The sequence below is a fragment of the Symsagittifera roscoffensis genome, chromosome 3 (genome assembly GCF_963678635.1).
Source record: "Symsagittifera roscoffensis chromosome 3, txSymRosc1.1, whole genome shotgun sequence".
NCBI lineage: Eukaryota > Metazoa > Xenacoelomorpha > Acoela > Convolutidae > Symsagittifera > Symsagittifera roscoffensis.
In genome coordinates, this window is record NC_087064.1 from 34,479,105 (window position 1) to 34,492,182 (window position 13,078).

A 13,078-nucleotide genomic window follows, 5' to 3' on the forward strand; every position below is an offset into this window, starting at 1 on the left:
GGAGATAGAACCACAATTACGAATGAAGGGGAATGGAAAATCCCACTTTACGCCAAAGCTACCTCCCATTTTATGAAGAGATGTTGGATGTCACAATGCACTCTTAATCTGTCATATTATTTAAAAAATTTGCAAAAATCCAATGCATTTCAGATATTAACAAAAGATTCATTTAAATGGGTGCTTACTTTGTGTTTTCATCCGTTTTCTGTGACAGTTTAGATCTCAATTGCAACACGTCTACCTAGAAAACATTAAATGAAGAGACCTTCTATGACGACAACGGACTCTTTAGAAGAAAATTAAGGAAAATACCTAACCCTAGTTTCTTCTAATGTCTTCTGTAGAGCACTGAATTGATGATCGTATTTCCGAAGCAATGGAGATAACACCCTAAGGAAATTCAACAACAGAAAATAGCAACAGGCAGTGGTGATAAACGTTTCAAGAACAAAACGAAAAACCTACTCAGACTCCTGCATCCATGGTGATTTATCGTCCTGGTTGGTTTCTGCTCTTCTCATTTTAAATTTACAGATAGCAATTATTCTGAAATTCCGATTTACAAATTAGCTAGCGCACAATTGTAAAAACATATGATTTAAAAATATATACTAAATAGTTAAAAAGAAACACAGGGCAGCTTCGGTATTAGAAGCAGACGGCTCAAAATTATTAAGAGAAATTCAAAAACGAACAGTTTGCGATGTTGCGCGCAACAAATAACAACTCGTTGAAAAAAACACAAAAGCAAATCTCTCAGGTGGAGGGTTCTTACGCATTTCGAAAACTGATGTAAAAACACAACCGTATTGATTATCAGTAAAAGTAGTCGTAGTATTATTAAGGATTTTGTGTCTACGCAAGGAGTCCAGGCTTCGTCAATGCACTCGTTTCAGATCGCACAGTCACATGCAAGCTTCCTTGTGTATTTGTTTCTTTCGTCATAAAGGTTAAACTTCTTCCAGAATAGCTTGAGTAGGGCAGCACCTTTCAAACCAGTCGTGTCTTGAATCAATTTATTCTGAACGCATTTGTATTTCAATCTCTTTAGCTGAAACATAAGGACGCAAGAGAGGATTGGTATGATGAGGGAGGGATATCAAGCAAATGAAAATCGTTACGCTTCAGTATATATTTCGCAAGTAATAACAAGTTGTTCAATTGTATACACATCGGCAAAGCCAGAAGTTGTAGCTGTCGCAGTTTTTTTGTATGTATCAAGTGTTTTCAAAACAAAGTACTTGAATAAATATAACAAAAGCCAATATCGCTCTGTATTTCTGAAAAAATGCCGAGATACCATTACAATACCTAATTTTTTGCGGTTTAGGGTACCTGAGAATGGGATCTTTTCAGATCAAGCGGTTCACAGCTTAAAACTTAAACTACAAAGTACAGAGATGGTTAGGGCAAAAGAGGATAGCGGTAGGGCAGCAGAAGACTTGGGCGAGGTAAGGGACATAATTAGTATATTAATTGCTGATAGATTATGGCCATCTTTAATTATGTTCTACGACGAGCAAAGGACAACACTTTTGCCACGCGCCTCAGTCACTGTAAAAAAAAATGAGAACTTATCTGATAGACAAGTCAGACCCCCAAGAAAGATGCACAGAAAATCAGCAAAGGAACTAGATGATATAAAATTGCAGGGATGGGTGGATGAGTTACTGTCTGTGGGTCCTAAACATCGAGAACGAGATAAATTCAACGATGTCCATTTTTTAGCAGATATTTATAAAGTTTTTTTAAATCTAAACTGAGGAAGCATGACGTGTTTGTCAAAAATTTATGTAAAATTGAAGCAGCTGCTAAATGGTACACAAAAAAACGCCTAATTCCACGTGATATGGAAATCGAACAAGCTAGAATACCTCAAAAACAACGAACTACTGGTGGTAATTTCTTCTAAGGGTGTTGGGTTTTGCGTCATCAAAAAACACACATTTGAAGAAAAACTGACCCAAGTGCTAGAATCAGAACAGTTTGAAATACATGATAATATGAATGATTCAGTTGTTCAAAAAATGAAAAAAAACTCGAACAAAGAACTACTAGCCATAAACAAAAGGGATGAGATCACAGATGGCTATTATGCGCGGTTGAGGTCAGCTGGTGGTCAACCTGCATAACTTAATGGGCTGGCTCAAGTAAATAAAAAGGATACACCACCACGACTTGGCCTCTCTTTCCCCGGTACTTCGTATGAGAAACTGAATAAAACACAAGCAAAAATTTTTGATAAACTCGATGGTGCAAATATTGAGACCAACACTGAAGCAGCCAGGGATATGAAAGCGAATATAAAATATAAATTAAACTCTGAAGAGAGCATCGTTTTCTTGGATGTGAAAAGCTTCTACACAAATGTTCCACTCAAAGATACTATTGACATCGCGCTTATATTATATGTTATGATGAAAGAAATAGATAGTTCCAATCAAACATTAATCTTGAAAATTCTCTTTCTGGCACAAAACTTTCTGAAAGTCGGCATGCTTCAAGGTAAGCTGGAGATAGAACCACAATTACGAATGAAAGGGAATGGAAAGAAATTCGCGCTTAAGAACTTATCTGATAGACAAGTCAGACCCCCAAGAAAGATGCACAGAAAATCAGCAAAGGAACTAGATGATATAAAATTGCAGGGATGGGTGGATGAGTTACTGTCTGTGGGTCCTAAACATCGAGAACGAGATAAATTCAACGATGTCCATTTTTTAGCAGATATTTATAAAGTTTTTTTAAATCTAAACTGAGGAAGCATGACGTGTTTGTCGAAAATTTATGTAAAATTGAAGCAGCTGCTAAATGGTACACAAAAAAACGCCTAATTCCACGTGATATGGAAATCGAACAAGCTAGAATACCTCAAAAACAACGAACTACTGGTGGTAATTTCTTCTAAGGGTGTTGGGTTTTGCGTCATCAAAAAACACACATTTGAAGAAAAACTGACCCAAGTGCTAGAATCAGAACAGTTTGAAATACATGATAATATGAATGATTCAGTTGTTCAAAAAAATGAAAAAAAACTCGAACAAAGAACTACTAGCCATAAACAAAAGGGATGAGATCACAGATGGCTATTATGCGCGGTTGAGGTCAGCTGGTGGTCAACCTGCATAACTTAATGGGCTGGCTCAAGTAAATAAAAAGGATACACCACCACGACTTGGCCTCTCTTTCCCCGGTACTTCGTATGAGAAACTGAATAAAACACAAGCAAAAATTTTTGATAAACTCGATGGTGCAAATATTGAGACCAACACTGAAGCAGCCAGGGATATGAAAGCGAATATAAAATATAAATTAAACTCTGAAGAGAGCATCGTTTTCTTGGATGTGAAAAGCTTCTACACAAATGTTCCACTCAAAGATACTATTGACTTCGCGCTTAAGAAATTAACCAGCCAGAATGAGCCACCTGACTTGTGACGAAGTACAATGAAACGCCTTTTGTACATGGCTGTTAATAATGTTCATTTTAAATGCAACGACATTTGTTGTGTACAGAAGAAAAGATTGGTCATGGGTGCATCCTGGCAGTCATTCTGGTAAACCTATCCTTGAAAGACTTTGAGAAAAATCTGGCTATGGACATCCCTCAAAAATTGATATGCCAGAGGGCATGAACGGAAAGTAACCAATATTCAATTGTGCCATTCTGCAAAATGACACAGCACAACCTTCGTGCGACGTAAAAAGAACGACTAAAGGCCTTATTGATGAAAAAGTTTTGCGAAGGAGGGTCGGAATATTCTAGAATTTTTATTTTTAAAATTTCGATTGGAAGAAGAATATTTCTCAGAAATACGAAAAACGGCCATTTTGACTGAAAATGTGACGAGATTCAGAACAACGACAGATATAGTGAAACACAGTCGTACCAGAGACGGAAAACACGAAGCCTCTTATCGTGGCAACAACGCACGATAAGACTTTTGTTAACAGATATTGGTGGAGAAGGAGGCTTGAGTGGGGGAAGAAATATACCACGGAACCCTCCCGGGACACGAATTATAAGAGATAAGAGCGTTATCTCAGGAATATTACGGGAGCGGAGGCTTGGTCCCCCAGAGACTGTTTTATGTGAAGGGACTGTATAAACTAACTTTATAGCTGCTGGAATGTCATAGATCTCTTAATTAACACCATTATTGTTTAATATTTCAGAGTATGAGTAGCTAGAAAGAGGAAAGGGTCAATCCATCTCCAATGGATTTAATATAGGACTGTCACACAAAAACATGTTAAAATAGGTTGTTCGAGCCGTGTTTTTAATGACAATCACGTAGTCTGAGGATCCGAGACTCAGCTATGTGGTTGTGTTCGCATGTAAACGAAAGGTGATCAAAAGTCGTTTGACTGATGGCCTAAAAATGGTAACTTTTTACTTTGCCCTAAACAGACCAGAAAATCAACTGGCAAGGTCGAGACGGCGAAAAACGAGTAGGATTAAGGTAACTGACGCCTGCCAGTCGTTAATAGGTACTTTTTCTACGCTCCGTCGCTGTGTAGTATTTGGGCGAATGTTACATAGACGTTTATATGGCGCTCCTGGGTGGGCCTGTTAAAGGCATGAAACCATCATGATCAGCAAGCGTTTCAGCGACGTACCCTCCGCTCCGGGCGTATGCCCGAGTTAGAGGCCTTAATGACCGTTGTTGTACTAGGGGGAAGGTGCGTACCCTCCGTCTAGTACAATTTAGCTTTTTAACGTAGTTAACACCGAAAATTCGGGGGGCCGGAGGGTTAGGTGGGAAATCTAGAGCCCACTTGTCCTGAGGCCCCAGGAACAAAAACAATTAAAGAGAAAGTGTAAAACCAAACAAAAATAGTGTATAACCAAGAAAAAGCCAAAAATAAATTTATTTAAAAACAAAAAAGTACAAAAAACAGTAAAAAAATCCAAGAAAGACCAAAAACAGTAAAAAAATGTAAAGTGACAGTTTATATGTTATTTCCGGACGAGATGTGATCTGACCGTCCTATTTGTTGTTGTTTCAGATTGATTTTTATCGTTTCTGATAGAAAGATTGTGTGTTTTGGTGAAGGGTTGGATACCCTCCCTCGAGTGTAATTTGAGTGTTTAAGCACGTTAATGGTGATTTTGCCGGTGGCCGGAGGGTAGAGTGGCAAGCTGATCAACGTGTTCCACACTCAACAGGGACATCAAGGACAACATCCGCAACGACTGTTGGGTATCGTTGAAGCAATTTTAGTATCGTTCGGGTACTATTTCGTTAAAACTTAAGTGGTGGGGGGCACGATTGGCGCGGTCCGATTGTACCCTCCATCGATTACAAATTTCCGAGTTAAGGGTCTTAATTCGGGTATTTTGGTGCAAAGGAGGGTATAGTACTATTCATTAACGACTACTAATAGGCTATTATCATTATTACATATTACTTATCTCCTAAATTAGACCCAAAAAACACCCAATTCTGTCGAAAATCATCGATTTTCGATCAAACTGTAGACCCCCAAATTTTCGGATATCCGAGCTTTTCCGATAGGCAAAAAGCTTTTGTATAGAGAGTAGCTACGTAGTTCGATCCCCTTCACTAAAGAAACCGCGTGAGCAAAGACTCAGTAGAAGTTAGAAAAACGGAAATTTTTCGATCAAAATTTTGATAATTTTCTGTATTTTGTCAATCTGTTTTGGGGATCGAGTTTTTGAGTTTTTAGAGTTAGAGCAATAAAATTTTTTGCGTTAGGAGCGTGCTAGCATAACGTGTTCGGTTACTAGAGAAATTTTTGGGTAACCCTCCGGGTAGCTCCGTGGATAGAGCTAACGACTTAAGGTTTGGAAAAAGAAGGAATCGGAGGGTCCAAATTTGATAGTTTTTGGCCAAATTTTTGTTTCTAAACCAATTTTGGTCCGGTTTTTTGCATTATTCCAGTGCCGTACAGGGCTACTACGCTCATTTCAAGTATTTTTAGGCACTTTCGACCGGAATTGCGGAAAAAGTTTTTCAGAACCTATACAGGTGGTGAAAAAAGGCCATTTTGACGAACGCGTTTTTGGCGATTTCTCAAAGACTAGTTATCCGATCGGGATAATTTTGGTACCATAAGTCGACGTTTTTGACCAATTTTCCGAATCGCAACCGTTTTGGGGATTGATTATTTCGGAAAAGAAAAACTTTTCAGAATTTGTTGGTTCGGAGGGTCCAGATCACGAGGAACCCTCCGAGCGGCATAAGATTTTGATAAAATCACCTTTTATCCTACTGGGAAGGTTGACCGAGTCAGCCAACCTAGTTTTAAGACAGGTAGACCGCTCTCAGAGGCTTTACTGCGGTGATATAACCCTTTTTCTTGATTTTGGGGGAACCCTCCGAAGTGACCCTCCGGAGTCAGCTAAACCCCTTAGCAACCCTCCTTAGTGGAAAATTTCCTCGAGATCACCCAAAGAAGTTAAAACCGCTCCCCTTAGAGCTCCTAGCTTGTTTTGACGCTTTTTGAAGCTAGTGGGAGAACCTTCTAAGCGAGATCAAAAAATTTGAAAATTTTGGAGGTACCATCCGAAGTAACCCTCCGGAGCATATTAAGCATCTTATTGACCCTCCTTAGTAAATTTAGGGGGACCCTCCGAAGTAACTTGGGTGATTAAGGTACCCTCCGAAGTAACTTGGGTGATCAAGCTACCCTCCGAGGTAACCCTCCGGAGTGTCTTAAACCTTCTAACGATCTTCCTTGTTAGAGACTTGAGTAAACCTTCTGTGGCGATTTGGGAAACGGAAAATATCCATTTAATTAGGATCATATTAGGATATTAGGCGTGCTTATCAGGGTCATAAGAACCCATTCTGACCCGGGAATTCGTGATCAACTTTGGATTCTACATTGGGTGTATCAGAAGTACCCGAACAAAGAAATTTTTTTTTGGTTGTGATTTTGGTTGTGTGGTTGCCTTGAGCTACTTAATAGGAAAATTCGGGCAATCCGGGAACAAATAAAAGAAGACCTCGGTGAGTGTATTAGGCAAAAACACACTCACTTGAGAAGACTGTGTCCTGGGCTTTGTTCTTTCGGATCGTTCCGATTGAGGGAAGTCTTTTTCTTTAAGACTAAGTTTTATTGATCTGTTTCTGAGTCATCACTGCTTTTTATCAAAGATTGTTTAATTTTAACAAAGCAGTGACTTGATAAATTGTGTGGCGATAAATTGATACTGACAAAAGGTCGCTGTCACCTGTAGGATATTCTTATCTGATTATCTATTGTATTTTGTGTGTCGATTATATCTTGTGGAAACTTAGTGATACTGTTATACTATACAACAGGGTTGAGTTAGCCTTATATCAATACTGGGTAGACCCTGTGTGTAACTTTAGCTGAGTCACTAGTTTAGTCGTGAGAGATCTAAGAGACATTTTGATACTGACGGAATCGAGTAGGCAGCGTTAAGTGATTTAACTAGATCTTGTTTGTGATACGTTTGCATTGCCATCAAATTACGAATATTTTCATTTTGTTAAAAACTATGCAGCGCAGGGACTCGCTAGGATCGACTACTAAAATTCCCAGGCTAAGCAAGGGAAGCACGCGGAAATTTAAAACTAGGCGTAGCCAAACCTCGTTTAGCAGCGCTTCCGACGCGTTTGCTGAAGACGAATCGACTAAAGGTCAACCTGATATTTCAGTGAGCGAAATGAAACTAAGGAGCGAGAAAAACCTCGATGGCAATCAAGGGCGGAGCGCCGAGGCCGGGCCTGCGAGCGAAACGCTGGTGGATCCCTTTGACGAAGGGGAGCGAACGCTCATTCGACCCGACTTTGAGCCAGACGAGGTCCTCGAACGGGAGGAAGTCGAGAGGACAGAGGAGACCTCGGAGCGTCCCGAGGTCGAACCTCGGGAGGAAGTGTTGTACAGGGGAATGTCTAAATCAGAGACTAAGAGCTATAAATGGAGAAAGGAACCTTCACATCCGACAAGTACACACTCATCTTTGGCCAAGCAGAGCAACAACGCGATGATGTCGAGTATGAGTCCGGGTGAAGAGCAGACGTTCTCGAAGGCAAAGAAAACTGGAAGTCTTTGTACGATGAGCGCGTGACGTCGCTACAAGCCGGAGGTCTGTCCTCTAGTTACGACCAACCGGAAATTACCCATCCGGACGTGAACTTCACACCGTGCCCAAGGAACGACATGAGCAGGGAGGCGTCTTCTGCCTCGCCGACCAGGCCTATGTCAGATGGGATAACGATGGGAGCATCATCAACGTTTGACAGACTGATGACGTCAATGCACAAGCAAAAGGGCGGTGCGTCATCGAGTACTAGGCTACAGCCGCAGTTGACCTCGTCTTCTCTGGGGCTAACCCCGCCATTGGGGGCAGCTGGTGACATAAGTGGCATGTTCGCTGGTGTGATGAATGGCCTGGATGAATTGAGGCGGGACATGACTAAGAGGATAGATCAAGTTGACGAGAGAGCTCACCATGGTCGAGAGAGTTTGAAAGATGAGCTAACGCACGTGAAGTCGCAGGCGAGGTTTGATCAGGCTCAATTGATTCGTAACGCCGATCAATGCCTGGCCGAGAGCCTGGCACAGGCAAACAAAGAATCAGAGCAAAGAGAGGCTAGGATGACAAGAGAGATCGAGCGATTGTTGAATGATCATGATAATACCTACGCCCAAACGATGACTGGCCTGGAAAGGAGGTTGGACGCCAAATCTGACTTGATGATGCGGAAGCTTGACGCTATTCTGAATGGGAGTAGTTGGCAGGAGCGTTCCAACTCAAGGGAACGCTCACGCAATGCGAATGTTGGAGATGGTATGGGCAACAGTGCCAGAGCCCAGCAAGGCTCGAGAACGAACTACGAACATAGAAACAAGGAGCGGCCTAGGGCAGCCCCGCAGAGGCCTGGCTGGACGAATCCAGTCCCACCGGAGGCAGATGCCACCCCGGAGACAAGATTGCCAACCGTGCCACAAGTCAGTTCAGTACTAGATCTGACTACAGTCTCACAAGACACAACGATGTATGCCTCGATGTTTGAGCCTCTGAACAGATCTCTTGAAACATTCATCACCAAGCTCTCGAAGTCAACCGAGAGAGGAGAGAGGTCAAGAAGAACACTGAAAAAGCCGAAGTCATATAAAGACGAGTCGGACGGCTGCATTGATACTTGGATAGAGGTGATGAAGTTACACTTTGAGGAAGAGAATCTCTCCAAGAAACAAGAGTGCAGCGCGCTGACGAGCAACCTGGAGGGTACTGCATTAAGTTGTGTAATGGCGAAAAGGACCAATGAGAGAGACAGCGCTCGCAAGATATTCGACATCCTGCTGAATCGTTTCGGCTCTGGAGTACAAGGGCACCAGGCTATGGTGAAGTTCGAGAAGAGGCGTCAGAGAGATGAAGAATCAATAGATAAATTCTTGGACGACCTTGAATTGCTCAGGAGGAGAAGCAACCCGGATGAGAGAATATCCGAGCGAAACTTGGCGATTGCTTCGAAGTTCATGGATGGAGTAAGGAGTGAGGAGTTGAAGACGATGTTGGCCACTCACTTCACCCTGTCGCTTGACCAGGTACCCACGCCTGACGACTTGCGTATGAAGTCACGCGAGTATTTACTCATAAAACCAAGGGCGCAAAACCGTTACAGCAATTATGGCAACTATAGCGGGACAAACACTGGTGCGAATTCCAGTTGGTACAAACCTCGCGATGACATGGACAAGAGGAGGTCGTGTGCGAATTGTGGTTCGATGGACCATCACGTTTCCGCGTGTTCTGCATACAAACAGAACATGAAGGCCATAGGCTACTTTCTCGAGGACGCCGACGCGACCGACGAGGATCATGAAGAGTACTTCAGAGGGCTCATCATGAAATATGGTCCGAGGTGTTTCTTCTGTAATTTGGAGTTCAAGTCGGATTGTACTCAATTTTGGGACGCAGTAGCGGACACGAAACATCCCCGCCACGAAGAGGCGCTTTCGGGTGTCAAGGCCAGTCGAGCACGTCTGATGAACGAGGCTGAATCTCGGCGAAAGGAGACGACACCGAGCACCCTCACGACCAAAAAGGTTAAGACATGGCCTGACGAGGTGGTAGCCTCGAACCTCGAAGCAGAGTCGTCTAGCCCACTCAAGGTGGATTACGGCCTGGCGGCAAGGACAGCGCTGCAGAATGTCAAACAGGACCTAGCCACGAAAGAAGTGGAGCAATGGGTAAGGTCGGAGCTGGAGAGCACAGATCTTCGGGAAAGTTTTAATTCCTGGGTAAAACGACAAAAGCAGAAGACAAAGAGGAAGCCAAGAAACAGGGACTAAAACTGAACGTTATATCTGGTAAGATTTTCGGCATGACGAAGGCGGGGACCAAAATAATGTCCATCATCTCCGTCGCAGGGCACCAGGTGGTCAAGAACTTGAGTGAGCCATCCGAGATTACACTAGTCCACCTGGACATCTATGCTGACTACCTGAAGGAGAAGGATCCCAAACTGGACTCCAGGGCAGTGCGAGCGCTGCTCACAACGGGAGGTCCGAGGCTGATGAAAGTGGACGGACATTATATCGATGTCCATGGCCCTTACCCGATCCTGATCAATGTAGATGGCATCAATATCTACACGAAAGCTCACATAACTGATGCGAACGATCAGGTTGGCCGGATATACATTGGTCAAGAGGAGCTGAAGGTCAGACGAATCGGACACAACGCGATGCTCGAACAAGATGCGGTGCATATTGGTTGCGAGGCCGATCTGGCCGCACACGTTCTGGACGTGCAAGGCAGACAACTTTCAGTAAAGGGACTGCTAGACACGGGAGCAGTGGTTAGTGTCATGCCAGTCAAAACTTGGACTGACATGGGTTTCGAAAGGTCGGATCTCATACCGACAAACATCAGGTTGGCAGCTGCCAATCAGGGAGCGATCTATGTCATCGGACGAACCCCGATCATTTCACTGCAGCTCGGAGGAAGACATCTTTGGATGAGCTTCCTAGTAGTAGAGAATTTGGACGAATCCGACCAGTTCATCCTAGGAAGGGATTTCGTTCGCAACTTTGACGTCACGATCGATCTCAATGACGGATTGATTAGGATCAAGGATCCTGAGAGAAAGTATGAGAAAAGACCTCTTAATAAGATCTTAATTAATCAGGCCAAGATGCCGATTTTTCTGGATCGAAAAGTTAGACTAAAACCGAACCAAGCCGTAGTAGCGACGTTTAGGATGAGGAACTTGAATGAACTCAGCAATGACAGACAGGTGTGTCTGGTACCAAATCCAAACAGTAAAAGCTCGGCTATTTTAGGAAGAAGCTTCTCACTCACTCAAAGCGGACTGTGTGTGAGTGTGTTATTGAACACAGAAGCAACAACAGTGACAATACAGAGGGGAAAGAAACTTGGCTACGCTTTGTCTCTGAACACAGACTTTCAGAGTGTGGAGAACTTGAAAAAGTTTGATGTAACTAAATGTCCATTGCATGCGAACCAAGAATGAAAAGAGTGAATGAATTGAAATCTTCTAAGAAATTGTTTTCAATGAAGTCGGAAACAGATGATGGGCTGTCTAGTTGTTCCAACTTCCCTGAGAGACCGACGGAGGCAGAGTTAGCAGTGAATAAACCTGTCCTACCTGAAATAGAACATCTGAAGGGTAAAATATCAGACAAAGAACTAGATTCGCTCAGGGCGGTGCTAAATTGGAACGCAGACGTTTTTTCGAAACATAAGGCTGACATAGGTTGTTGCAATTTTGTAGAGCACGAGATCGAGATAGAAGAGGGCTCGGTACCTCATAGGGAACGGGCGAGAAGAATGACCCCAAACAAGTCAGAAGCGTGTAGGAAGGAAATCGAGATGTTAATGGAGTACGACATGATCGAGCCGTCGAAGTCCCCCTGGGCTTGTGGCGTGGTCATGGCGAAAAAGAAAGGGGGACAACTCAGATTTTGTTGTGATTTCCGTTATCTGAACGCAGTGACTATAAAGGATGCATACCCAATTCCCCGCATCGATGAGAGCCTATCCAAGCTGGGAGACGCGAAATTCTTCACGACGTTGGATTTGGGCTCTGCATTCTGGCAGGTGCCACTCAGAAAGCAAGATCGAGAGAAAGCAGGCTTCGCGTGTGAGCTGGGACTGTTCCAGTGGAAGAGGATGCCATTCGGATTGTGCAACGCGACGGCCACATTCCAGCGACTGATGGCCCAGGCACTCACGAGCGTCACTAAGAAAAACGGGAATCTCATTATGTGTTATGTCGATGATGTCGTGATTGCAACACCAACCTTGGAAGACCACAAAGAGAGGTTGGAGGAGGTGTTTTCTTGCATGAAGCAGGCGGGTCTGAAATGTAAACCCTCTAAGTGTGAAATCCTCAGGGATTCCATAAAGTATCTGGGCCGCCTGGTTGACAAACATGGAGTGAGACCAGATCCCGAAGCGGTTGAAGCGGTGCTGACCTGGAAGGCACCTAAAACAGATACACAGCTGATGAGTTTTCTGGGATTCGCAAATTATTATCGAGAGTTCATCAAGGGGTATGCTGACAAGATATACCCCATGCAGAGTTTGATGAGAAACAAGGGCAAAAAGTTCACCTGGACTGATGAGGCACAAGTTTCATTTGAAAACATCAAGCGTGAACTTTGCGAGGCACCGGTCCTCGGCATGCCAACAGAGAAGGGGATGTTCGTACTGGACACGGATGCATCAGTGGTTGCGATATCGGGCATACTTCACCAGGAGCAGGAGTGGAACGGGAGAATGGTTCTTCGTCCGATAGCCTACGGGAGTAAAGTCCTGAGTGATACTGAAATGAAGTACGGCGCGCCAAAAGCGGAGATGTTTGCGGTGATCACTTTCGTGGAAAAATACAGGGCCTACTTGGGGAGTGCTCTCTTCAAGTTACGTGTGGATAATCGAGCCCTCGCCTGGCTGAAAACCTATTCGATGGACCAAAGCTACATTGGTCGTTGGATCGTGCGCCTGGATGGATACCACATGATCATAGAGCACCGTACTCGTGACAAGCACCAGAACGCAGATAGCCTCAGTAAAAAGACAGAATTTTATGAGCGCCTCGAGGAGAAA

The 13,078-nt window shown here is 43.5% G+C and overlaps 2 protein-coding genes and 1 long non-coding RNA gene across 3 annotated transcripts in view; all 3 read right to left on the reverse strand.

Annotated features, from left to right (window-relative positions):
* LOC134842670 (vesicle transport through interaction with t-SNAREs homolog 1B-like) overlaps positions 1 to 13,078 on the reverse strand; it is a 543,554-nt gene that overhangs the window by 272,511 nt on the left and 257,965 nt on the right. The gene's annotated exons all lie outside the window — the stretch shown is intronic.
* The window catches only part of LOC134842672 (mitochondrial import inner membrane translocase subunit Tim10 B-like), a 532,474-nt gene that overhangs the window by 261,435 nt on the left and 257,961 nt on the right, over positions 1 to 13,078 (reverse strand). The window lies entirely within an intron of this gene.
* On the reverse strand, positions 149 to 551 carry LOC134841160 (uncharacterized). The gene is made up of 3 exons (XR_010162455.1): positions 469 to 551; positions 321 to 393; positions 149 to 244 (listed from the first exon to the last, which is right to left on the reverse strand). It is a non-coding gene; the product is annotated as an uncharacterized LOC134841160 (long non-coding RNA).